A 26,391-nucleotide genomic window follows, 5' to 3' on the forward strand; every position below is an offset into this window, starting at 1 on the left:
CAAAAGATCCCTGGGATATTGGGCATATTATGCCATATATTGCCATTTTTCTTGCCGTCATCTAACCACTCTTGATATATTATAGAGATGTCTTCTACATAACTCTGCATTACAAGCCTATTATCACGGCACGTTTGGGGCTGGCAACAGGAATCTGACCCAACAGTGGCTGATAGCTTTCCCTATATTGGGAGGATCTTCACCTGTTAACACACAGGATTCAACTCCACTGACCTCAGCAACTATCCCCGCATGGGCTACAGGTCGGTTGATGACTATTAGCTGTTACAGGTTTGATACAAGCTTTCCACTTTACCATATCTGCATTTTTTATGGACTTTTACTGTACTGGGTTTTCACCTGACAACCCCTCGTGCTTCAAGTATCCAAGGCATCTATATATTATGCATATTATGGGCTCCACCAAGCTATTATGCCATCTGTATGATACATGTCTACATGATAATCATTGACTGTCTAGATGACCTTTGGGAAATTGGGCATATTATGTTATATATTGCCATTTCCCTTCCATCATCAAACCACTCTTGCAATATTGAGGAGATGTATTCTACATAATTTTGCACCACAAGCCTAACCACATATTTTTGATGAGAGATCTGTAATACTTTCATACTTTACCTGATACCTGAGGAATGACCTTCAGCTCTTTACCCTGATACTAGGGATTATATAAATTATTTTTGATGGTTGCATCAAGGATCATGTTTATCTAGATTGAATTATTATGCACTTCTCGTGTATGTTTATATGGTTATGAGATTTATACATGAATCCTGTCCTTGTTACTCACCATACCTTCTTGAGCTATCTATATCATCACCTGCTTGTCATCTTCACTGTCTTGTTCAAATTTTGAGACTATACTATTCATCACAGGTCTACTATTCATTACATCTTTATGGGACTTTTTGCATGTCTAGTGTTGTCCAGGTTGATCTTGCCATTCTGCTTTTGACTTTCTTTCCCCCTGGGTGGTGGTGAGGTAATTTTTTGTATATTTTGGCTTATCATGCCATATATATATATATATATATATATATATATATATATATATATATATATATATATCTATCTATCTTTGTGATATTTGTACTTTTTTTTACTGCAAATTAAATTATTTTTGTTTATTATTTGGTTTTCAAGGCTGCAGTTTGTCCTCATTTGGACCCCCTTTTTGGCCTCTGGGTCCTTTACCCTCTGGTCTTTTTTCTCTATTTTTCCATATATAATGGTTTGTACCATTGTTTCATGTAACGAAGCATTGTTTCACTTCACATTATAATTGTATCATTTGCCCCACTGAGACATGGGTTGTGTGCACTAGCGGCTGCAGCATTTAATTGTAATTTTTTGTTTTTATTTCACCATAGTTAGCGCTTGAGTTATTCAATTTATTTTATGGTACATATTGTATTTTACCAATTCTCCAAGGGTATGCAAACTTTTGAACACAATTGCAATGGACAGTTCCCACCATGTTTATGGGCCTATTCGCAATAATGTGATCCACTGCAGAACCTTTGACATTGCTGTTGCTGACAATTGTTGCTGTTCTTGCCTTTGTATTCCTATAATGCCATGTCTTATATACAGTGGGGATTGAAAGCATCAAGTTACCATCCAAAATTTGCTGAAATTTTATTGAATCCATTTTTCCTTCTACTCGTGAGATGTTCCCTGTGCCACTGGCTGCAACACAACCCCAAAGCATGATTGATCCAACCCCATGCTTAACAGTTGGACAGAGGTTCTTTTCATTAAATTCTGTGCCCCTTCTTCTCCAAACGTACCTTTGTTCATTCCGGCCAAAAAGTTCAATTTTAACCTCATCGGTCCACAGAACTTGTTTCCAAAATGCATCAGGCTTGTCTATATGTTCATTTGCAAAGTTCAAACGATGATTTTTGTGGTGAGGACGTAGAAGAGGTTTTCTTCTGATGACTCTTCCATGAAGACCATATTTGTACAAGTATCTCTTTATAGTGGAATAGTGTACCACAACTCCAGTGTCTGCCAGATCTTTCTGGAGGGATCGTGCAGTCAAACGTGGGTTTTGAATTGTTTTTATCACAATCCTGCGAGCTGTTCTGTCTGATATTTTTCTTGGTCTTCCAGATCTTGCTTTAACTTCCACTGTTCCTGATGACTGCCATTTCTTAATTACATTCCGAACAGAGGATATTGACATCTGAAAACGCTTTGCTATCTTCTTATAGCCTTCTCCAGCTTTGTGAGCGTCAACTATTTTCAGTTTTCTAGACAACTGCTTAGAAGAACCCATGGTGCTGATTGTTGGGGCAAGGTCAGATGAGTCTGGGCATTTAAAACCTTTGAGATTGACATAACCTGGTCTTCCCAGACGATGATTGAGAACAATCCATGACACTGGCAGGTTTCAGCTTTGAAAAGGGGGCAGTGCATGCTATAAATTCTGCAGGATGCCCAAACTTTTGCAGACGCCATTTTTTTGTTTTCTGTTATTTTGAAAGTGTAAATGATGGAAATAAAATCTAACTTTTGTTGACATATTAGAAGAATGTCTAATCTGTAATTTGATGCCTTTTGGTGATTTTTTCCATCTTTCCTTGGCTTCTTTATGCACATTAATACAAATTTTTAGCTGGGGTGCCCAAACTTTCGATCCCCACTGTAGGTGTCACAGGAACAAAAAGCAAGGCTGCATTCAGATTTGAGTTGAGCATCTTTGGTCATTTTGCAGCCTTTTTTTGAGTGCTTGTAGGTGCGTTTGTAAGTATTTTTGCAGGCGCTTGAGCTTTTTTAAAAATTATTTTTTTAGCCAGTGGAAGTCTATTGGGGCCAAAAACAGTTGTAGCTGAAAAGAAACCCGTGTACTTTTTTGGAGCTAAAAGCTTCAAGTGATACTACGCTCAGATGTGAACATACACAATTAACCATTTGCAGACTCTGGACTTGTTAGACATGCCCCCACAAATGTCATCATTGTACACAGGCCATGTGTAATATATCCAGTCTTTCTGCCTTGCTTCCAGGACCTCCCCTGCCACAGTACTCGTCAATTCTGCTCTGATTAATCAAAGCGGCATTGCAGAGTACATAGAGAAAGCTGGAGCTGTCAAACTAAAGCAATCTGGCAATGTTTATCAACAACATTGCTAAAAAGAAACAATGTTTAATTTTGTATCTGTATTCTACAGATCAAAAGGATGAACTTCATCTGCAGATGAAGTCAGTTAAAGAAACCTGACAAGTTTTTTTAATGTTCCTCTGTTTATCCCCTTATTAACCCCCAGTGTACTCTAATCAGCCCTAATTAACTCCTCATTCTTCTCCTCCATTCAATTATTATTTACCTGCTGATTTTGTTTCCTATTTTATTATTATTTAAACTTTTTTTGTTTTTGTTTGCTAATATTTTAACAGTCTAGTTGTATAATGGGACCTTGTCCCCAGGAGCTAACAGTCATGCTGTATAATGGGACACTGTCCCCAGGATCTTACGGTTTACCAAGACTCTCTTTCTGTGACCTAACAGTCAGCAAGGCCCTGGGCCCAGGAGCTTACAGTCTAAGAGTATAATGCAATCCTGTCCTCAGGAGCTTATAATTAGATCCTGCACTCAGAAGCTTACAGTCGATGGAGAAAATGGGTCCTTATTTATGGGAGCTTACAGTCTATGGGTATAATATGACCCTGTTACCAGGGCCTTACAATTTAGAGGTATAATAGGTCACTGTACCCATCAGCTTACAATCTAGAGTTATGTTAGGTCCCTGTACCCATCAGCTCACAATCTAGAAGTATGTTAGGTCCCTGTACCCATCATCTTACAATCTAGAAGTATGTTAGGTTCCTGTACCCATCAGCTTACAATCTAGAGTTATGTTAGGTCCCTGTACCCATCAGCTTACAATCTAGAAGTATGTTAGGTCCCTGTGCCCATCAGCTTTCAATCTAGAGGTATAATAGGTCCCTGTACCCATCAGCTTACAAACTAGACGTATGTTAGGTCCCTGTACCCATCAGCTTACAATCTAGAAGTATGTTAGGTTCCTGTACCCATCAGCTTACAATCTAGACGTATGTTAGGTCCCTGTACCCATCAGCTTACAATCTAGAAGTATGTTAGGTCCCTGTACCCATCAGCTTACAATCTAGAAGTATGTTAGTTCACTGTACCCATCAGCTTTCAATCTAGAAGTATGTTAGGTCCCTGTACCCATCAGCTTTCAATCTAGAAGTATGTTAGTTCACTGTAACCATCAGTTTACAATCTAGAAGTATGTTAGGTCCCTGTACCCATCAGCTTACAATCTAGAAGTATGATAGGTCCCTGTGCCCATCAGCTTTCAATCTAGAGGTATAGTAGGTCCCTTTATGCAGGCATTTCAAAGCTAGAATATTTTCCAAACTATTTTCCCATTTGCACTTTTAAAATGCAAAACACACAATCTCTGTATCATCACAATTTATTGTAAAGGCTTTCTCATCTACCAATACAGTTATAAAGTCTCCCTGACTTCCAGCAGCCCCGTCCTCTCTACTCCCCACTATCCGGAGATAACAGAGCAGGCAGGGTCCCTACCTCCTCCGTAGATGTCAGTCCTCAGTGTGTCCCTTTTCTATTACTTCTGTCTGACCTTCCACAATACACAGATCCTATTCCTGAGAAGCATAACAATCCTCACCATCTGTGTGCGCCACACTGCTTCCGGGTCTCGGGTCACATGGCACGTGACGTCTAGGTCGCCCAATTCTGGCTTCCATTGTGTGAAAGGTACTAATCAGAATTTAGTAGAATGGGGTGGGATAGGAGAGGGGCGGAGCCTCACGTCACGTCACGGCACGTCATACGGTGGATCGCATGGCAGGGTGAAAGAACTTCATTGCCGGAAGGTGGTTACATTGCCATGTGTTGAGTGTGTCAATGGAGAGGTCACAGGAATAGACGGTGTGTGCAGGAGAGAACACGGGGTGCGCTCTAATGTATAGGAATGAGCAAGGGAAGGCTAACAGGTGCAGAAGACATGGGGGTCTGTAGGCTGCAGGAAAGAACATGGGGTAAATTACAGGATGTGGGGGTGCCAGAGAGAAAATGGAGTGCACTGTGTGCGTGCCAGAGAGGATGGGGTGCACTTTGGGGGTGCCAGAGAGAAGATGGGGTGCACTGTGGGGGTGCCAGAGACAAGATGGGATGCACCGTGGGGGTGCCAGAGAGAAGATGGGGTGCACTTTGGGGGTGCCAGAGAGATGGGGTGCACTGCATGGTGCCAGGGGGTGCACCGTGGGGTGCCAGAGAGAGGATGGGGTGCACTGTGGGGGTGCCAGAAAGATAGGGTGCACTGGGGGCTGCCAGAGAGAGTATGGGGTGCACAGGGGGGTGCCAGAGAGAGAGTGGGATGCACTGTGGGGGTGCCAGAGAGAAGATGGGGTGCACTGTGGGGGTGCCAGAGAGAAGATGGGATGCACCGCGAGGGTGCCAGAGAGAAGATGGGATGCACCGTGAGGGTGCCAGAGAGAAGATGGGGTGCACTTTGGGGGTGCCAGAGAGAAGATGGGGTGCATCGTGGGGGTGCCAGAGAGATGGGGTGCACTGTGGGGGTGCCAGAGAGAAGATGGGGTGCACTGCATGGTGCCAGGGGGTGCACCGTGGGGTGCCAGAGAGAGGATGGGGTGCCAGAAAGATAGGGTGCACTGGGGGCTGCCAGAGAGAATATGGGGTGCACATGGGGGTGCCAGAGAGAGAGTGGGATGCACTGTGGGGGTGCCAGAGAGGATGGGGTGCACAGGGGGGTGCCAGAGAGAGGATGGGGTGCACTGTGGGGGTGCCAGAAAGATAGGGTGCACTGGGGGCTGCCAGAGAGAATATGGGGTGCACAGGGGGGTGCCAGAGAGAGAGTGGGATGCACTGTGGGGGTGCCAGAGAGGATGGGGTGCACAGGGGGGTGCCAGAGAGAAGATGGGGTGCACTGTGGGGGTGCCAGAGAGGATGGGGTGCACAGGGGGGTGCCAGAGAGAAGATGGGGTGCACTTTGGGGGTGCCAGAGAGAAGATGGGGTGCACTGTGGGGGTGCCAGAGAAGATGGGGTGCACTGTGGGGGTGCCAGAGAGAAGATGGGGTGCACTGTGGGGGTGCCAGAGAGAAGATGGGGTGCACCGCGAGGGTGCTAGAGAGAAGATAGGGTGCACTGCATGGTGCCAGGGGGTGCACCGAGGGGTGCCAGAGAGAGGATGGGGTACACTGGGGTTGCCAGAGAGAAAATTGGGTGCACTGTGTGCGTGCCAGAGAGGATGGGGTGCACTGTGGGGGTGCCAGAGAGAAGATGGGGTGCACCGTGGGGGTGCCAGAGAGAAGATGGGGTGCACTGCATGGTGCCAGGGGGTGCACCGTGGGGTGCCAGAGAGAGGATGGGGTGCACTGTGGGGGTGCCAAAGAGCAGATGGGGTGCACTGTGGGAGTGCCAGAGAGAAGATGGGGTGCACTGTGGTGGTGCCAGAAAGATAGGGTGCACTGGGGGCTGCCAGAGAGAATATGGGGTGCACAGGGGGGTGCCAGAGAGAGAGTGGGATGCACTGTGGGGGTGCCAGAGAGAGGATGGGGTGCACTGTGAGTTGCCAGTGAGAATATGCGGTTCACTGTGGCATGCCAGAGAGCATAGAAAGCACTGAGAAGCACCAGAAAAAGAGCATGGGGTGCCAGAGAGAGGATGTGGTACACTGGGTGGTGTCAAAGGGAGCCCGGGGTGTACTGCCAGTACAGGAGAGGAATTGGATTGCATTGTGGGGTATACAAGAGTGCATGGGGGCACATGGGGTTCACTGTGGGGTTTAGGGTTGCAGAAAAGGATGTGGGGTGCACTTTGATGTAGGTAATTGTGCATGCTATGTATATGAACAAGCATGAGAGGGCTATCAGATTCACCCTGGGGTGCAGGGAGAGGCATGGGTTGCACTGTGGGACATAAGAATAGACGTGGGAAAGGCACAAGGTACACTATGGAATGCACTGTGGGGGATCAGAAGAGGACATGGGTGCACTGTGGAGTATTGAATTGTACATGGGAAGGCACAAGGTACACTATGGGATGCACTGTGAGCAGGGGCGGACTGACAACTCATGGGGCCCCCGGGCAATAGGGGATCATGGGGCCCCTGTGTCCTTGCTCAAACTCAAAAGAGCCTATGAAAAAGGTACCAGGGGCATCTCATGGGGCCCCCTCCTGACCTCGGGCAGTGCCCGAACTTCCAAATGGTCAGTCCACCCCTGACTGTGGGGGATCAGAAGAGGACATGGGTGCACTGTGGTGCATAGAATTGTACATGGGGAAGGCACATGGTACACTATGGAATGCACTGTGGGGGATCAGAAGAGGACATGGGTGCACTGTGGTGCATTGAAGTGTACATGGGGAAGGCACATGGTACATTATGGGATGCACTGTGGGGGATCAGAAGAGGACATGGGTGCACTGCGGTGCACTGAAGTGTACATGGGGAAGGCACAAGGTACACTATGGGATGCACTGTGGGGGATCAGAAGAGGACATGGGTGCACTGCGGTGCATTGAATTGTACATGGGAAGGCACAAGGTACACTATGGGATGCACTGTGAGCAGGGGCGGACTGACAACTCATGGGGCCCCTGGGCAATAGCGGATCATGGGGCCCCTGTGTCCTTGCTCAAACTCAAAAGAGCCTATGAAAAAGGTACCAGGGGCATCTCATGGGGCCCCCTCCTGACCCCGGGCCCTCGGGCAGTGCCCGAGTTTCCAAATGGTCAGTCCACCCTTGACTGTGGGGGATCAGAAGAGGACATGGGTGCACTGTGGTGTATTGAATTGTACATGGGGCAGGCACAAGGTACACTATGGGATGCACTGTGGGGGATCAGAAGAGGACATGGGTGCACTGTGGTGCATAGAATTGTACATGGGGAAGGCACATGGTACACTATGGGATGCACTGTGGGGGATCAGAAGAGGACATGGGTGCACTGCGGTGTATTGAAGTTTACATGGGGAAGGCACACTATGGGATGCACTGTAGGGGATCAGAAGAGGACATGGGTGCACTGTGGTGTATTGAATTGTACATGGGGAAGGCACAAGGTACACTATGGGATGCACTGTGGGGGATCAGAAGAGGACATGGGTGCACTGTGGTGTATTGAAGTGTACATGGGGAAGGCACAAGGTACACTATGGGATGCACTGTGGGGGATCAGAAGAGGACATGGGTGCACTGTGGTGTATTGAAGTGTACATGGGGAAGGCACAAGGTACACTATGGGATGCACTGTGGGGGATCAGAAGAGGACATGGGTGCACTGTGGTGTATTGAAGTGTACATGGGGAAGGCATGGGGAGATTTCTACAAAGCCACCACCGCAGAGCTCTGTGGTTCCTTCCGCTACCAGTCATGTGATTTGAGTGCTGCGGAGAACCAAGGGGATTGGTACTCCGAGAAGTGTCGGTTTCCCATTGGACTTAAGTGGAGGATTTTTTTATTGAATGGTGTTCAGACAGCATAGGCAGTGTAAAAGTTAAATATTCAGTCTCTTACTTTGCCATTGGCCCTGTTTAGTTTTAAAAGCTTCTAGAGGGAGAAGGTTTATTTATATCATAAATACGCCTGAGCCAGTGCGCATATACATGCTGGGGTTGATTTACTAAAGGCAAGTAGTCTGTGCATTACAAGTTCAGTTGCTCTAGATCTGAGGGGAAGCTCTGCTGATTTCTATCATCCACTCATGTGCAAGCAAAAATGAATTTTATTGTTTTCCTTGTATGTGATTGGGTATTCTTTGCAAAGTGATGCTTACCTTTATTTACTAAGCTCTGGAGCAAGTGCATTTGCAGTGCACAGTATATTTGCCTTTGGTAAATCAACCACATTGCCAAACAGGTTAACTGCTTCCCAACCGCCCTATAGTAGAACGACTGCTACAGGGCGGCAGGGCTGCGCAAAATGACGTAGATATACGTGATTTGCATTTCCAGGTAGGGGGCATGTGTGCCGTCCTACCTGCGCCGCCATTGGTGGCTACAGATATCGATCACCAGATCCCGGCTAGAGAATCCCAACCGGCAATCGCCGAGTAACACTGACAGGGGAGAGATCTGTATGTAAACAACACAGGTCTGTCTCCTGCCAGCAAGAACATGCTGCTGTGTATTTCTCTGCACAGCACAGAAATACACAACATCGTGTTTCCCTAGTAAAACAGCACATGATGTAAAACTGCACACAGTTAAGCCTTTGATCACCCCAGATGCTAACCCCTTCCTGTCCAGTGTCATTAGTACAGTGTCAGTGCTTATTAGCACTGATCACTGTATTAGTGTCACTGGGGATGTCAGTGGCAGTTAGTTCCCACCCAGTGTCAGAATGCCCGCCGCAGTCCCGCTATAAGTTGCTGATCACCACCATTACTAGTATAAAAATTCCAGTATATATTCTGCCATTTGTAGACACTATAGCTTTCACCTAAACCAATTCATTTACATGTATTGGGATTTTGTTTCATCAGACAGGTAGCAGAATACATTTTTTTTTACTGGATATGTTTTATAGCAAAAAGTCAAAATATTGTTTGTTTTTGTTCAAAATTGTTGGCCTTTTTTTGTTTATAGTGCAAAAAATAAAAAACGTAGAGGTGATCAAATAGCACTGAAAGAAAGCTCTTATTTGTGGGAAAATAAGGACATAAATCTCATGTATGTACTGCGCTGCATGACTGTGCAATTGTCAGTTAACGCAGTGCCGTATCGCAAAAAATGGCCTGGTCAGGAAGGGGGGTAAATTCTCTGGTGGCCCAGTGGTTAAAGTGAGGTCTGGCACTATTAAAATGTATCTGGTAGGATGCTCCAGTCCCCATACCTTTTATGCTCATCTGTCCTTGATCTAGAGATGTATCATTTGCTTATTTGCAGAGCCACTTGTCAATAATGTTGCCAACTGGGCCTGCTCATGTGTTCTTCACACCTGTTCATTATTATCAACTTCCGAGTATAACCCCTTATGCACGGGCCGCATATCTGCCAAAATCAGCCCATACAGTAGAAACTGGCCAGCATTCAGTCCATGTGTACAGGTGCTCTTCTGACAGAAGCCAATCTCATGACCGACTTCTGTCGCACAAACATGCTGGAAAACCAGCAGTGGCCTCCACCTGTAAAACCATTCCTGTTTTGGGGGTCATCTCATTGTTGCCCATCTAGCGCACCTGTTGTTAATTTCATTAATACCAAAGCAGCTGAAACTGATTAACAAGCCCCACTGCTACTTAACTGACCAGATCAATATTCCAGGAGTTTAATTGACTTGATACCATATTCTGATTAAAAAGTGTTCCTTTATTTTTTTTGGGCAGTGTATTTTTGTTATGTTTTCATTTCAGTACTTTAATCATTTTTAAAATTGTATATATGAAAACATGTTATGCCAAGTACTGCATTAAAGCATTTTAAGACATATTTGTTTGTTTTTCTTGGCTTTATAAGAAAGGTGTGGGTTTGTTTTTTTTAATATGACAACTCTTCAGGCTTAGCTCTAGGGAATAGGAGGCAGTGCTTTGGGTAGGGGTGTGAGCGGGGTTGGAAGAGTTCTGACCTCACCTGCTGTTGCTGATGCCTACTTAGCCCCCAGTGCTACACTGGGGTTTATTTACTAAAGCTGGAGAGTGCAAAATCAGGATCACTTCGACATATAAAACAATCAGCTTCCAGGTTTTGTTGCCAAAGCCTAATTAAACAAGCTGAGGTTAGAAGCTGATTGGTTTCTTTGCAGAAGTGAGCCTGATTTTGCACTCTTCAGCTTTAGTAAATAAACCCCTATATATGAGTGTCGCTTATAATTGGGTCTGCATACAACAATACTGTGGGCTAGGAAGTATTAAAAGGGGTCTCATCCAGGGCTGCCACTTGCCCTGTTTTAAATACGACAGTGCAGAAACCACTGTCTATACCTGCTTTCAATAAACTTCACCCACTTCATGCCACACACTGCAACACCCCTGTCCCTCCTGTTCAGTATTCTTTCAGTCCAAGGGTGGCAACCCTATGCTCTCCTGCTCTTTCACTGCCTGCAATGTACCAGCACTGTGTGTGTATAGAACAATGGGACATTGAAGAAACTGGTCACCCAATGCATAGGCAGCTGTCTGGGGCAACTACCCTTCTTTAAAAAAAAGTGTAAACATTTTTTAGGTAGGCAAAACGGAGTTCTAGTTAACAAATTCATACTGACTCTGTATGGCCTGGGCATATATGTATCCATGAAACGTTGTCATGAAAGGTAACAAATAAAAATATATAGCGTATACAGTTGCAACTCAAGTCATTGAATGTTATTAAAAATGACCTTTCCTTTTTCATCTGCAGCACTGTCATTTTCTGTAAAATGCAATGCAATATGGCTACCTGGAGGCGTTCTGTACACCATCTGTAATGTAATTTCCTGCTTGAGGGATTGGTTTACTGATTTTCCCAGAAGTCTGCACTAAACTAAGACACAAGTCAGATTTTTGGCATCCCCTGCAACAAAAATGTAATTTTTGGTCAGATACTCCCAAAGGGAAATCACACCTAAAGGGATGCAGATCTTGCCAGTTTTCTCATCAGTGCTCTGCAGGTGCAGCAGCTGATTGATAATTATAAAAACCACTCCCATTAGATTCACTCTGCATATGGACACCGACAAACAATCTGTTATTTCTTCAGAATAACAAAAGGTAGGAACCTGTAGCAGTTTGTTAAAAACCCTGCAATGTGCATAGATCACTCAGAGGGGAATGTTACTTTTGTGACAAAAGTGGAGTTGCTCTTAAAGCTATAGACTGATATTTTGCACACAATGCTTTCTAGTTTGATTGGTGTAGGGTCTAGTAAAGGGTATCTATTACTGAAGTCCTTGCACCCGCTCCATTTTAGCATGTTCTATGCACAGCGATCTAGAAATGGATAAAAAGGAGAAAACAAAGTGCTTTTTACTTACCCACTCTTATTCTACCCTGCTTTGTACATAACCACTTAGAATGGAGTACATGAAAGGATGCCAAGCAGAATGTGGTAAGGTAAAATAGGCAAAGTGCTGTCCTTTTTGTATCCACTCCATTTTAACCTGCTCTCTAAAGAATAAGCTGCAATACATACAGTATATTTGGCTTATAAAATAGCTTGTATATACAGTAAGAATTGGGTAAAACAACTTATTTCTGATCCCCTGATATGTTTCTTTAAGTACAAAATAAATCTGTATTCTGTAAAACATTATCTGGATTGAACAGTTCTTCTAACAAATTAAATTTACCCTTCTTTGCACAGAGTTGACTAGATTAAACTGTCTGCAGGGATAACCTCACTTCAACAATTATATGCATTACATGCAGGGTACACAGGATTAACATTTCATCTGGAACCTGTTGACTTTCGGTCTGACTACTTGACCAACTTCTGTCAGTCATGCTGGAAAACCAGCATTCAATCAGTGCTTACAGCCAATGGCTGCAAGCGCTGATCTGTGTATTCTGACGTGGTGGAGTTCCCCCTGTCAATACAAAGACACAGCAGGAGATATTCTACATTGCATATCAGATGCATTGCTGTTGAATGGAAAAAAAAAACGGAAGGTGTATTCCCTGCTTTAGAGTTGGCTAGTTTGTGTGCCCTAAAAGGAGACCACCCACTATCCCACTCCATTATAGCCTACTCTATATAGAGATGCCTAGATTAAGCACTTTGCAGGGAAAGCCTCTCCGTTCCAGACACAACCCTCTCATCACGCTAAGCCAAAGTGGGAAGCCGTCCCCTTCTGCTGCCTAAGGCAGGTCATACATTATGCAATTTTATTTCCTTCAACCATAGTCAGTGTTGATAGGGGAATATCTCCTGCTACGCTATTGTATTCTGACTCCGGGAGGTTTCCTTGACAGGCTGGTTGTACTAAAGCTGATTGATAGATTGACTTCAGTATGACCTGCCTGGGATCAAAATTTAGCCACTAAAAATGAGTGTGATAAACTTGCACTAAAGTACCTTAGTGGTTAGCACTTCTGCTTTGCAGCACTGAGGTCGTTGGTTTGAATTCTGGCCAGGGCCCTAACTGCATGGAGTTTGCATGTTCTTTCTGTGCTTGTGTGAGTTTCCTCTGTGTACTCCTTCATTTCAAAATTCATGCTGGAAAGTTAGTGGCTCCTGTGTAAATTGGTCATGTTTTGCATGTATGTATGTATGCATGTGATATAAGGATCTTAGACTGTAAGCTCCTTGAGGGCAAGGACTGATGCGGATGTATAGTATGTAAAGAGCTACGTAAATTGTCGGCATTATAACTGGGACCTAACGCTTATAAAGTTTTTTTTTTTTAATTGTTTTTGAATGTAGAGTATGCTGTGAAAGTTTTAACTATGTTATCTCAGATATGGAGTACAACATGGCAAACCTAAGTTTAAAAAAAAAGCTAAAGTAAAAAGCAGAAATCATTATTATGACATATGAACATACTGAAGACTGTAGAAGTGGGTAACTCCTATGAGAACACTTGTTTTATTTGTTTGTGGAAATACATTTAAAAGAGAAGTATAGCCAAAACTTTTTGACCTCCAGGCTCTTGAAGGATCTTGAAAATATTGTTGGGATCCACCCAGCTTCCTGATTACAGCTGGCTTTGCCCTTTTTAACGCGTGGCAGAGAGCCAGAGCCAGCTGCACCTGCCCAGTGAGTGCTTGAAGGACAGATTGGAGAGCAGTGACTGCGACACTCTGAGCAGACCGAGAACTGAGTGATCAGTGGTCATGTGACTGCTCAGTTCTCTTTCTTAGAGCCGATGTGAGAAAGCTGGAGCATGGAGTTGAATATGTGGGTTTATTTTTTCATGAAACCATACTTCTTTAAGATTTTATTCTCAGCCCTGCAGGTGTGAGTGCTTGAAACGCCAAAATGTTCAGGGAGAATAAAATCAATTATTCCCTATGGAGATGGTTCACGTCTCCACTGCAAGTCACCTGAAGCCAAAGAGCTGAAGCTCAAAAAGGTTTTGGAGCTGCTTTGTAGCTCGATTCGGGCAGATTGGTGCATTTTTAAGTGTTTTTTACCCCATAAAAATGCATTAAAATGTGTGTTTTTGAGCATTTTCACACGTTTTGTCACATGCTTTCCTGCTCAAATGAAAAAATGACACCAAAAAAACCCCATTTTAAATAAAATAAATATATAAATACATACAAATAATGTATCAAAGAAATAATATGTAATATTAATGAACCCACGAACCATAAAGGACAAAAAAAAATTAATACAAATATTAATTTAAAAATGTAAATAAATAAACATCCTAACAAATAAGTAAGCAGACAATAAAAAATTAACCACTCACCCTAACATCTAACCCTAAACATAACATCAAACCCTAATCCTACTTCAAAATTTTATAAAAGTTTTGCGAAAAAAGTATACAACTTGTATACAGAGATTAATATCAAAATAAAGGGAAGGTAAGGTCCCACGGCGCAAGTGAGAGATATCAATATATCAGTGACAAACATATCCAGCATAATATATCATAATACCAACTTCAATCAAAACACAAGAGCTTATCTGTCACACAGTGAAAATTCATCCTACCAAAGTTCAAAGGAAGTCAGTGTAGGGGGCACAGAAAGATAAAATATCTCAACACTTTCTTGAACCACTGGCCAGCCGCCATGGGTCACTATCACTTCCAAATATTCTATACCAAATGGCAAGTATAGAAACCTAAAGAAGAAAAAAGGAAAGAAGAAGATGGGAGAAACCCTGAAGCAGTCCATCACAAAAGCCCACCATCTCGACCTGCACTCTTCAAGCGTCTGAAGGTTGGAGATATCTAAGCCAAGGGTCCTAGACCCAGTCAAACTTTCATGCAAGGAACGTGAAGCAGATGAGGCTCTGAGGATGTTTGGGGATATCGGAGGCCAACTCATTGAGGAAGGCCACTCTGGGATTCTTTACTATATTTACTTGTGGCACTGAATAAATCTCCATGTGTTCTCTTACCCAGAACTGACGAACCTTAGCACAGGACCACCAGGTTTGAAATATCATGAAGGGCTGACCGCAGCACAAAAAGCACAAGGTAAGCTGCCCGGATACATTTTTGAAAGATGGTCCTGAAATAGGTACCATCAGGAAAGGACCTTATAGCCCACTTCCACCAGTCGTATTCATAATACTGTGTCCTGTGTGTGACATAATGTCTGTGTGGACCAGGACCACCAGTCAGAAACATCAGTTTCCTCCCCAAAATCCTGTTCCCATGTCAACATGTAGGGTAATTATCTATTCATCCATATCAATTCAGATAGACCAAAAATTTGTAAAGCATTGAAATATCTCTGAATCGCTGGCCGAGGCCTCGTGATTGACACCTACAGGAGCCAATGACAGCACGGGTAGGACGGCGTGCACGCCCCCTACCCGGAAATGCACAATCACGTATACATACTTGATTTTGCACAGAGCAGCCACTCTGTAGGGACTGTAGCGGTGCAGCCTTATATGACAAATCCCATACTTGTAAAAAATGAGAAAGTGATGGACATAAGATCGGTGGATGTTTCTTGAATGGGATCCACATTAAAAGATCAAGGGGACTACAGGCCTGTGCTTCCAAGTTAACCCATTCTGGAATAATAGGTTTGTGCTAACTGGGCTACTTGGGCAGCTCTATAGTACTGTTTAAGGTCCGGCACTCCTAAACCCCCATGATCCTGCAAGGTGTACAATGTGCAATGGGCCAATCTAGGGCCCCAAATATACAGTCAGGTCCATAAATATTGGGACATTGATACAATTCTAACATTTTTGGCTCTATACACCACCACAATGGATTTGAAATGAAACAAACAAGATGTGCTTTAACTGCAGACTGTCAGCTTTAATTTGAGGGTATTTACATCCAAATCAGGTGAACGGTGTAGGAATTACAACAGTTTGCATATGTGTCTCCCACTTGTTAAGGGACCAAAAGTAATGGGACAGAATAATAATCATAAATCAAACTTTCACTTTTTAATACCTGGTTGCAAATCCTTTGCAGTCAATGACAGCCTGAAGTGTGGAACGCATAGACATCACCAGACGCTGGGTTTCATCCCTGGTGATGCTCTGCCAGGCCTCTACTGCAACTGTCTTCAGTTCCTGCTTGTTCTTGGGGCATTTTGCCTTCAGTTTTGTCTTCAGCAAGTGAAATGCATGCTCAATCGGATTCAGGTCAGGTGATTGACTTGGCCATTGCATAACATTCCACTTCTTTCCCTTAAAAAACTCTTTGGTTGCTTTTGCAGTATGCTTTGGGTCATTGTCCATCTGCACTGTGAAGCGGCATCCAATGAGTTGTGAAGCATTTGGCTGAATATGAGCAGATAATATTCCCGAAACACTTCAGAATTCATCCTGCTGCTTTTGTCAGCAGTCACATCATCAATAAATACAAGAGAAGCAGTTCCATTGGCAGCCATACATGCCCACGCCATGACACTACCACCACCATGCTTCACTGATGAGGTGGTATGCTTAGGATCATGAGCAGCTCCTTTCCTTCTCCATACTCTTCTCTTCCCATCACTCTGGTACAAGTTGATTTTGGTCTCATCTGTCCGTAGGATGTTGTTCCAGAACTGTGAAGGCTTTTTTAGATGTCGTTTGGCAAACTCTAATCTGGCCTTCCTGTTTTTCAGGCTCACCAATGGTTTACATCTTGTGGTGAACCCTCTGTATTCACTCTGGGGAAGTCTTCTCTTGATTGGTGACTTTGACACACATACACCTACCTCCTGGAGAGTGTTCTTGATCTGGCCAACTGTTGTGAAGGGTGTTTTCTTCATCAGGGAAAGAATTCTTCGCTCATCCACCACAGTTGGTTTTCGTGGTCTTCCGGGTCTTTTGGTGTTGCTGAGCTCACCGGTGCATTCCTTCTTTTTAAGAATGTTCCAAACAGTTGTTTTGGCCACGCCTAATGTTTTTGCTATCTCTCTGATGGGTTTGTTTTGTTTTTTCAGCCTAATGATGGCTTGCTTCACTGATAGTGACAGCTCTTTGGATCTCATCTTGAGAGTTGACAGCAACAGATTCCAAATGCAAATAGCACACTTGAAATGAACTCTGGACCTTTTATCTGCTCATTGTAATTGGGATAATGAGGGAATAACACACACCTGGCCATGGAACAGCTGAGAAGCCAATTGTCCCATTACTTTTGGCCCCTTAACAAGTGAGAGGCACATATGCAAATTGTTGTAATTCCTACACCGTTCACCTGATTTGGATGTAAATACCCTCAAATTAAAGCTAACAGTCTGCAGTTAAAGCACATTTTGTTTGTTTCATTTCAAATCCATTGTGGTGGTGTATAGAGCCAAAAATGTTAGAATTGTGTCGATGTCCCAATATTTATGGACCTGACTGTACATCAGCAGCCGAGTCTGGAATTTCTTAGCTCAGAAAGGGGTACTACTATAGGCAACGTACGAAAGTAAGATAAAGTCCTGGGGAGCACGACCATTTTAATGGGAGCAATTCTACTTCTCCAGGACAGCCCACCAGAAGCCCGTTGCTCAACATCATACATCAACTGGGCGAAGAGGTTCGAATAATTTAGACTTATAAAGAGTTGCTAAGGAGGGGGTCAGTGTCACTTCAAAATAAGAGAGAGCGTTCGATTGCCACGCAAAACTGTAATGACCTTTTAGAGCTCTTGAATGGGATCCACATTAAAAGATCAAGGGGGAGAGGACCACAGGCCTGTGCTTCCAAGTTAACCCATTCTGGAATAATAGGTTTGTGCTAACTGGGCTACTTGGGCAGCTCTATAGTACTGTTTAAGGTCCGGCACTCCTAAACCCCCATGATCCTGCATACAATGTGGAATGGGCCAATCTAGAGCCCCAAATATACATCAGCAGCCGAGTCTGGAATTTCTTAGCTCAGAAAGGGGTACTGTTATAGGCAACGTACAAAAGTAATATAACGTCTTGGGGAGCACGGCCATTTTAATGGGAGCAATTCTACTCCTCCAGGACAGCCCACCAGAAGCCTGTTGCTCAACATCATACTTCAACTGGGCGAAGAGGTTCGAATAATTAGACTTATAAAGAGTCACTAAGGAGGGGGTCAGTGTCACTTCAAGATAAGAGAGAGCGGTCGATTGCCACGCAAAACTGTAATGACCTTTTAGACTCTACAAGACATCCTCATCCAGATTAATATTTAACCATTTCAATACCGTGCAATTTTACACCTTCCTGCCCAGGCCATTTTTCACGTTTCAGCGCTCTCACATTTTTTTCACACAACTAGAGCTTTCTTTTGGTGGTATTTAATCACCGCTGGGGTTTTTATTTTTTGCTAAATTAACAAAAAAAGACCAAAAATTTGGAAAAAAAACCACGTTTTTCTTTGTTTCTGTTATAAAAGTTTACAAATAAATAATTGTTCTTCATAAATTTAGGCCAAGATGTATTCTGCTACATGTCTTTGGTGAAAATAACCCAAATTAGGATGTATTTTTTAGTTTGTAGGAAAGTTATAGAGTTCACAAACTATGGTATATATCTGAAAATTGATCAATCCTAAAGTACTGACAGCCAATCTAATTTCTTGAGGTCCAAGAATGTCAGAATAGTACAGATATCCCCAAATGACCCCTTTTTGCAGAGTAGACAGTCCGACGTACTTCATAAGAGGCATGGCGAGTTTTTTGAAGTATTTTTTTTGTCATAATTTTTCGGAAAATGAAAAAATTAAAACAAATATTTTCACTATTTTTTTTTTTACATACTGTCACCAGTGCAGTACAGCGTCATCATATAACTGGCATAGCAGTGAACAGGGACACTGACTGATGACAGTATGAAAAAAAAATATATATTTTTTTTATTTTTTTATTATTTTTAATTTTTTATTACATTTTTTTTATTTTTTTTAAAGATTTTCTTTTCATATTTTACTATGACCAAAGTAGTACAATGTTACCATAGTAACATTGTACTACTTTGGGGAAGTGATCAGTATTTTTTTTTTTTTTTTACACAATTTGCTTATAGCAAAGAATTACTTTGCTATAAGCAAGCATTTACCTGAATGAAATCGATTCATTCAGGTTTTTTTGTTTTTTTTGTGCTTAGCTGTCATTTGGTCACAGCTAATCATATGACATGTGCATGTGATTAGCTGTGACCATTCACAGCTAGGCACTAGTATACAATGGATGGCATGAATGAAGCCATCCATTGTATACAACTGTCATGTGCCCTGCTGTGATTGGTCACAGCAAGTCACATGGTACCAGCAACGGGGGTCGGTACTCAGATCTGTCATCGGCCGTGTCCAAGGTACACGGCCGGTGACAGATCGCGCCGCTGCGCGGCTCTGCATTAGCGCAAACTGCGCATGTGCGGGAGCACGCCAAATAGAGTGCACCCGGAATGCTGAAGCACTTTTGAAGCCGCCAAACGGCCATTGGCCGGGCGGTTAATGGTTAAAGCCTCCAGCTCTTCCAATTGACTTCAAGGCCTGAGATACAGTGGATATAAAAAGTTTACACACCCCTGTTAAAATGTCAGGTTTCTGTGATGTAAAAAAATTAGACAAAGATAGATCATTTCAGAACTTTTTCCACCATTAATGTGACCTATAAACTGAACAACTCAATTGGAAAACAAACTGAAATCTTTTAGGTGGAGGGAAGTAAAAATAAAAAACTAAAATAATATGGTTGAATAAGTGTGCACACCCTTAAACTAATACTTTGTTGAAGCACCTTTTGATTTTATTACAGCTCTTGGTCTTTTTGGGTATGAGTCCATCAGCATGGCACATCTTGACTTGACAATATTTGCCCACTCTTCCTTCCATTAACACTCAATCGGATTCAGGTCTGGACTCTGGCTGGACCATTCCAAAACTTGTATCTTCTTCTGGTGAAGCCATTCCTTTGTTGATTTGGATGTATGCTTTGGGACGTTGTTATGCTGAAAGATGAAGTTCCTCTTTATGTTCAGCTTTCTAGCAGAAGCCTAAAGGTTTTGTTCCAATATTGACTGGTATTTGGAACTCTTCATAATTCTCTCTACCTTGACTAAGGCCCCAGTTCCAGCTATAGAAAAACAGCTCGAAAGCATGATTCTGCCACCACCCTGCTTCACTGTGGGTATGGTGTTCTTTTGGTGATGTGCAGTGTTGTTTTTGCGCCAAACATATATTTTGGAATTATGGCCAAAAAGTTTGACCTTGGTTTCATCAGACCATAACACATTTTCCCACATGCTTTTGGGAGACTTCAGATGTGTTTTTGCAAAATTTAGAGGGTGTGCACACTTATGAAACCACATTATTTTAGTTTTGTATGTTTGTTTACTCCCTCCCCCCCCCAAAAAAAATTTCGGTTTGTTTTTCAATTGAGTTGTACAGTTTATAGGTCACATTAAAGGTGGGAAAAATTCTGAAATGATTGATCTTTGTCTCATTTTTTTACATCACAGAAACCTGACATTTTAACAGGAGTGTGTAGACTTTTTATATCCACTGTATGCCCAAAGCACTGCAGAAGATCTAGAACTGATGGAAGAGATGTAGGTGGAGAGGTTAGAAATAAAAGCAAAACAATGCACATTTATGTTGTCGGCCCCGCTACATATTCCTAAAATATCCGAATGGGCTTGAATCACCGCCACCAGGGTTTCTATCATAATTACAAATAAAATCAGAGAAACTGGCCATCCCTGATGGGTTCCAAAATGGATGGAAATAGCGTCAGAGGAATATCTCTTCAAACATATACATGCCAAGGCATTGCCATATAAAGCCTGTTAAAAGGATAGGAATTGAGGGCCAAGATTCCATTTTTGAGATATTCCCTCTATTCCTGCTATCAAAAGCTTTCCGTATATCAAGAGTCAGTAGCATACCTTTTCTGGTACTTCCAGAATCCCATGACACACGGAGGACCGAAATTAGATTGATAACCCACTGTATTTGGTCTGAAACCTGACGCTCTGGGACAAACCCTGCTTGATCAGTATGAATATAAAGGGCTATATATGTATTTATGCAGGAAGCATACAGTTTTGTCAATAATTTTAGGTCACAGTTAATCAATGAGATTGGCCTGTAGTTACCTACTTCACAGAGGTCTTTATGTGGCTTTGAGACTAAGCTAATGAAAATTATATAAATAAACAGCGCAACATAGACCTCAATTCAAGCCACAAAAAATCACACAATATGAGTGTCCATTATTAAATCATAAGTGTATATATCAAAAATCTTCAGAAAAAACAGACAATTAAAGTCCCTTGTGAAGATAGCTGAAGATTCCAAAAGATGTGTATAGCCTTTCACCCTTGTACACCAACATCAAATACACTCACCAGATTTTGGTGAGTAAGAAGCCTTTAGGATTTTAAGGGAATCCTAAACCCCCTTTTCATCAGCTCACTGATAGCCTCCCCTCCAAGTTTAGATCTTCTTTCAGGTCCTCACCGTATCCTCCTAGTTGGCTCCACCATACCGCCAAAGAGAAAGCTTATATAGTGTAATATTGTACCAAAAAAAACAAATCCAGGCCACTCACATTTCAAAAGCTTATAACAGGCACGTTTATTAAGCCCATGACAGCCTTAAGATAACCAGCCAGCATGATTCAGGAGTCCCACACCAATGCAGCCAGATAGAGCAGAGAAACAGCAAAATCCAGCCTAGATCCCAAAAAATGGCCGCTGGAACGCACCGCTCAGCGTGCGCTCCAGTCACCGGAAGTGACGTCAGACGTCTCGAGAACGCCTGGTGGGAGGGGCGAAACGCGTTGACGTAATTCCGGTCGTTTTGCCATACGTCTGACGTCACTTCAGGTGAGTGGAGCGCACGCTGAGCGGTGCGTTCCAGCGGCCATTTTTTGGGATCTAGGCTGGATTTTGCTGTTTCTCTGCTCTATCTGGCTGCATTGGTGTGGGACTCCTGAATCATGCTGGCTGGTTATCTTAAGGCTGTCATGGGCTTAATAAACGTGCCTGTTATAAGCTTTTGAAATGTGAGTGGCCTGGATTTGTTTTTTTTGGTACAATATTATTGTGGCAATATTACCATATATAAGCTTTCTCTTTGGCGGTATGGTGGAGCCAACTAGGAGGATACGGTGAGGACCTGAAAGAAGATCTAAACTTGGAGGGGAGGCTATCAGTGAGCTGTTGAAAAGGGGGTTTAGGATTCCCTTAAAATCCTAAAGGCTTCTTACTCACCAAAATCTGGTGAGTGTATTTGATGTTGGTGTACAAGGGTGAAAGGCTATACACATCTTTTGGAATCTTCAGCTATCTTCACAAGGGACTTTAATTGTCTGTTTTTTCTGAAGATTTTTGATATATACACTTATGATTTAATAATGGACACTCATATTGTGTGATTTTTTGTGGTTTGAATTGAGGTCTATGTTGCGCTGTTTATTTATATAATTTACTGTTTGTGTTTTTACACATTTTTTGCACAGCAGCAATTTAGAAGGGTGATTTATTGTTTTTGATTGGCGCAGGAATATTTTTGGTTTTTTTAAGCTAATGAAAGCTATTAGATTCTACATCAATGGAACCACCTTCCCTTAGGGCACTGAAATATAAAACTGACTGTGGGGACAGAATAGGCACAAATGTTTTTATAATAGAGGGCCATAAATTCATCTGGGCCAGGAGTCTTTGCCAGGTTGGCCTGTTTTATGGCCCTAAGTACTTCTGGCAATGTGATCCTGCCCTCCTACAAATCCAGATGAGCATCAAAAAAGTGGCGGAATAGGCAAATCAGACAGAAAGTTGTCAAAATTCTGTTGGTTAGAAGGTTGGGAACCCTGATATAGTTTTTGGTAGAATCCCTGAAATTCTTTAAGGACAAGTAATGGTTGCCATTCGAGCTGTGTATTTTGGGTCCTGAGGTGACCCGGTTCCTAGGGGACACCTTTCTACCCTGCAATTTCCCAGGACGATCAGCTTGATAATAAAAGCAATTGCTAGTCTAACGCAACTGTTTCTCCACCTTTGTAGTGAGGCAGAGATTGAGTTCTGTTCTCACCTCATCAGTTTTACCCTGTAGAATTTTCTGACACATATAATAATTCTTTAGTGTCTATAGGCGATTTCGGATAATTAAAGAGCTGGCGAAATAAAAATAAAGTGTGATTTTATTTTATCTCACAATGGCTTAAAATAATGTATCATGATTAACAGTTCAGTGCAGGTAAAACAAAAATATAAAAACAGAAGTTAAAAGATGTGTCAACCTTATTGTCATGGCTGTCCTGCCATGTGCTTCTTGTCTGTTCAATGCAGCAAGAGTGTGAGCAAAAAGAAGGAAGTGACGTGATCTTAGGTCTCTAAGAGAATGCACCTGTTTCAGCTTGTCAGAATGTGAAGAATGGCAGTGTCTTCATGCTTTGCTTGTGCGTGTCTGTGTGTGAATGGACGGACATGTGTATGTATGTGTTGTGTATTGTGTGTTGCGCTTCACATCTCACGTCTTTTTATGTTACATGTAGACATCATAATTCTCATAACTCAGAACCTTGTATGGCAAACCATTCTGCTTAGCAGAGCAATTTCATTGAAGGGACGGGATACTACATATATGGTCTTTTGATTGACAAGCCCATATGTAGTGGCTTAATAAATTATCAGTGTTGGATCAGCCTACTCATGTGACCAGTTTCTCTGTTTAAAGGATAGTATAACTAAAAATCTATCTTTACAACATAATATCTCAATAATGTTGTATAACCAAAAATCTACTTATGTAACACATATTACCAACCTATAAAAAACATAAATTAAATACACACAGATACTATCAGAATATATATTATTTCATACTAATTCTATTTTGGTTCACTTCTGAGTCCCATGACACCCTACACCAGAGACCTATTAATGAGCTATGCCCATCTATAGAAATGTCATAAATACTCAGCTTCCAGCTAGTTAACTTAACTCCAAATACTCTGACATTTTTCTGGCTTAGCTAACTGAAGAATTCAACACTATCACTTGTTCAAGGCCAACCACACCTTTTAATATTAATTACGATTAATCATAAAAACCAAGTATTTTGCAAGCTTGCCATACATATAATATAATTCCTATAAGTGCTGAATTATGAATTTGCAATCAACGTTTAACATATCCCAACCCTAACTCTAACCCAAATCCTACCAGCTAACAGCTAACCCCAACCTTAACTTTAACCCCTAACCCCAGCCACTAATCCTAGCACCTAACCAGAAAAGGACAAGTCCATATTTTGCACAAAAATAATAAATGCACATTTTTTTGCAAGTAAAAAAATGTGCATTAATTTTTTTTTGGCTGCAGGAGCCTGTAAAGTATTGCACCAGCGATTCATGTCTCCTGCAGATATGTCAGTATATCTGCTTGCCTGTATCCGATGTACAGGAAAGTAGAAATACTGACAGGAAGAATCTATTAACTACCATGCCGCTCCACAGTGCCATGGTAGTTCATTAAGAAATACAAGGACTTGTAGTTTGTTAAGAACTACAAGGATTTGTAGTTCATTCATTCATTCACAGAACACTGTGAAGGAATGACACAGCCTTGTGGGCGAAGCCCCGCAGGGCCAAGCTGTTTTTAAATACTGACAGCTTATGGGGAACTTCCCCCTCTTCTTCTGTCAGGATGGGGGGGGGGGGGCAGCGGCTGCAGCACTAGGAACATGTTACATGTTCCACCCTAAAAATGGGTGGAACATGTAACATGTTCCCAAAGGTGAACTTATCCTTTAACTCTAAGCCCTTACCCTAAGAAAATCAAATTAAAAAAAATAAATAATAATAAAAAATTAAATAAAAGCTGATGGAAAGGCTAAAAAAAAGCTGAAAAAAATTGCAACAAATGATGAACCAGATGGTGTTTTTCTCTATTGGCTATTAAAAAAAAAAGTCAAAGCTCAAATACATTTTAAAAACGCTGTACAAAAATACGCAACAAAACGCCCTAAAAAAATGCTCAAATACGCAACACTCAGGTGAGAATGGAGCTTTAGGTGCATCGAGTTTAGGATAGCCCATTCATTTCAAAAGGCTGTCTTATGGGCCACATTCACACAAAAGATGTGCTTTGCAATGCGATTTAGTGCATGTGCAGTGACTGTTGCGTTTGGGGTGCCATTAAGGAAGAATGGCACCACAGCGCACCTGCCAAAACATGCGTGATCGTGTTTTACAGGAACTTGCAATATCAATATCGATATTGCAATACAGGAACTTGCAATATCACACGTTTCAGTGTCGCATCAGTGTAAACGGGGCTTAACTCTACTGACTTGTTACATACTGAGAGAAATTTGATATTTTTTATTAGGTTTTACGTGTTTTGAGAAGCTTGATATCCCATGAGCACAGGTAAATCAGTTAAAATGAAACTGCAACAAGCAAACCACTTATTTTACTGTAAACTAATGACTCTGCTGTGATCTTCAACAGCTCAATACAGATTGTGAAACCCATGTAGAGCTGTGACACTGTGATAGACCTATGAGCAGCTAACCGTGTAAATGTTATATGCTGCAGGTTTGGGAATATTTTCAGCAAAACCAAGCTGAGGTGGTAAATGGAACAGTGATGGCTGCATGCTATAATATCTGCAGATGAATATTGCTGTCTCTCTTAGATTATAACGACTACTTTCTTTCATGGGGTCATTTACAGAAATGGAAATAGCAGGGGGTGAAATTCTATTGTTAGAATTTTGAGACCCATGAATGACCTGATAACACACAGGTTTGTGCTTTGTCTAAGCACACTCCATCACACACAGGCTGCTGGATAACACAAAGACTGAATTGAACGAGTACTTTCCAGAAACGAATCAACTCTTTTATTGCTGCACATTTTAGGACAGTGGTGTGTATGTATATATATATATATATATATATATATATATATATATATATCAGAGAGAGAGAGATACAGGTGCATTTCAATAAATTAGGATTTCATCAAAAAATATATTTATTTCAGTAATTCAATTCAAAAAGTGAAACACATATAAATATATAGATTCATTACACACAGAGTGATATATTTCAAGCATTTCTTTCTTTTAATTTTGATGATTATGTAATGAATCTATATAATATATGAGTTTTACTTTTTGAATTGAATTACTGAAATAAATTAACATTTGATGATATTCTAATTTATTGAGATGCACCTGTATATACAGCGGGTAAAATAAGTAATGAACACGTCACCATGTTTCTGACAGAGGAGCGAAAAGAATTATCAGAAGAGGTGTCCAAGAGCCAAAGACTACTTATAGAGAGCTTCAGAAAGACCTGGATTTAGCTGGTACAATT

General features: G+C 42.1%; 1 protein-coding gene across 3 annotated transcripts in view; it reads right to left on the reverse strand.

Moving 5' to 3' along the window:
• TANGO2 (transport and golgi organization 2 homolog) overlaps positions 1 to 26,391 on the reverse strand; it is a 221,829-nt gene that overhangs the window by 170,806 nt on the left and 24,632 nt on the right. Inside the window, exon 1 of one of the 3 annotated variants that reach the window (XM_089672463.1) lies at positions 4,692 to 4,808. The exons of 1 other annotated variant lie outside the window; for it this stretch is intronic. The gene's annotated coding sequence lies outside the window, so the exon portion shown is untranslated. Of the gene's footprint in view, positions 1 to 4,588; positions 4,809 to 26,391 lie in introns of those variants that run through there. One more of the 3 variants, XM_089672461.1, reaches the window with a different exon arrangement.

The sequence above is a fragment of the Staurois parvus genome, unplaced genomic scaffold (assembly GCF_062004578.1).
Source record: "Staurois parvus isolate SC_StPar_1 unplaced genomic scaffold, SC_StPar_1.0 ptg000129l, whole genome shotgun sequence".
NCBI classification, from domain to species: Eukaryota; Metazoa; Chordata; class Amphibia; order Anura; family Ranidae; genus Staurois; species Staurois parvus.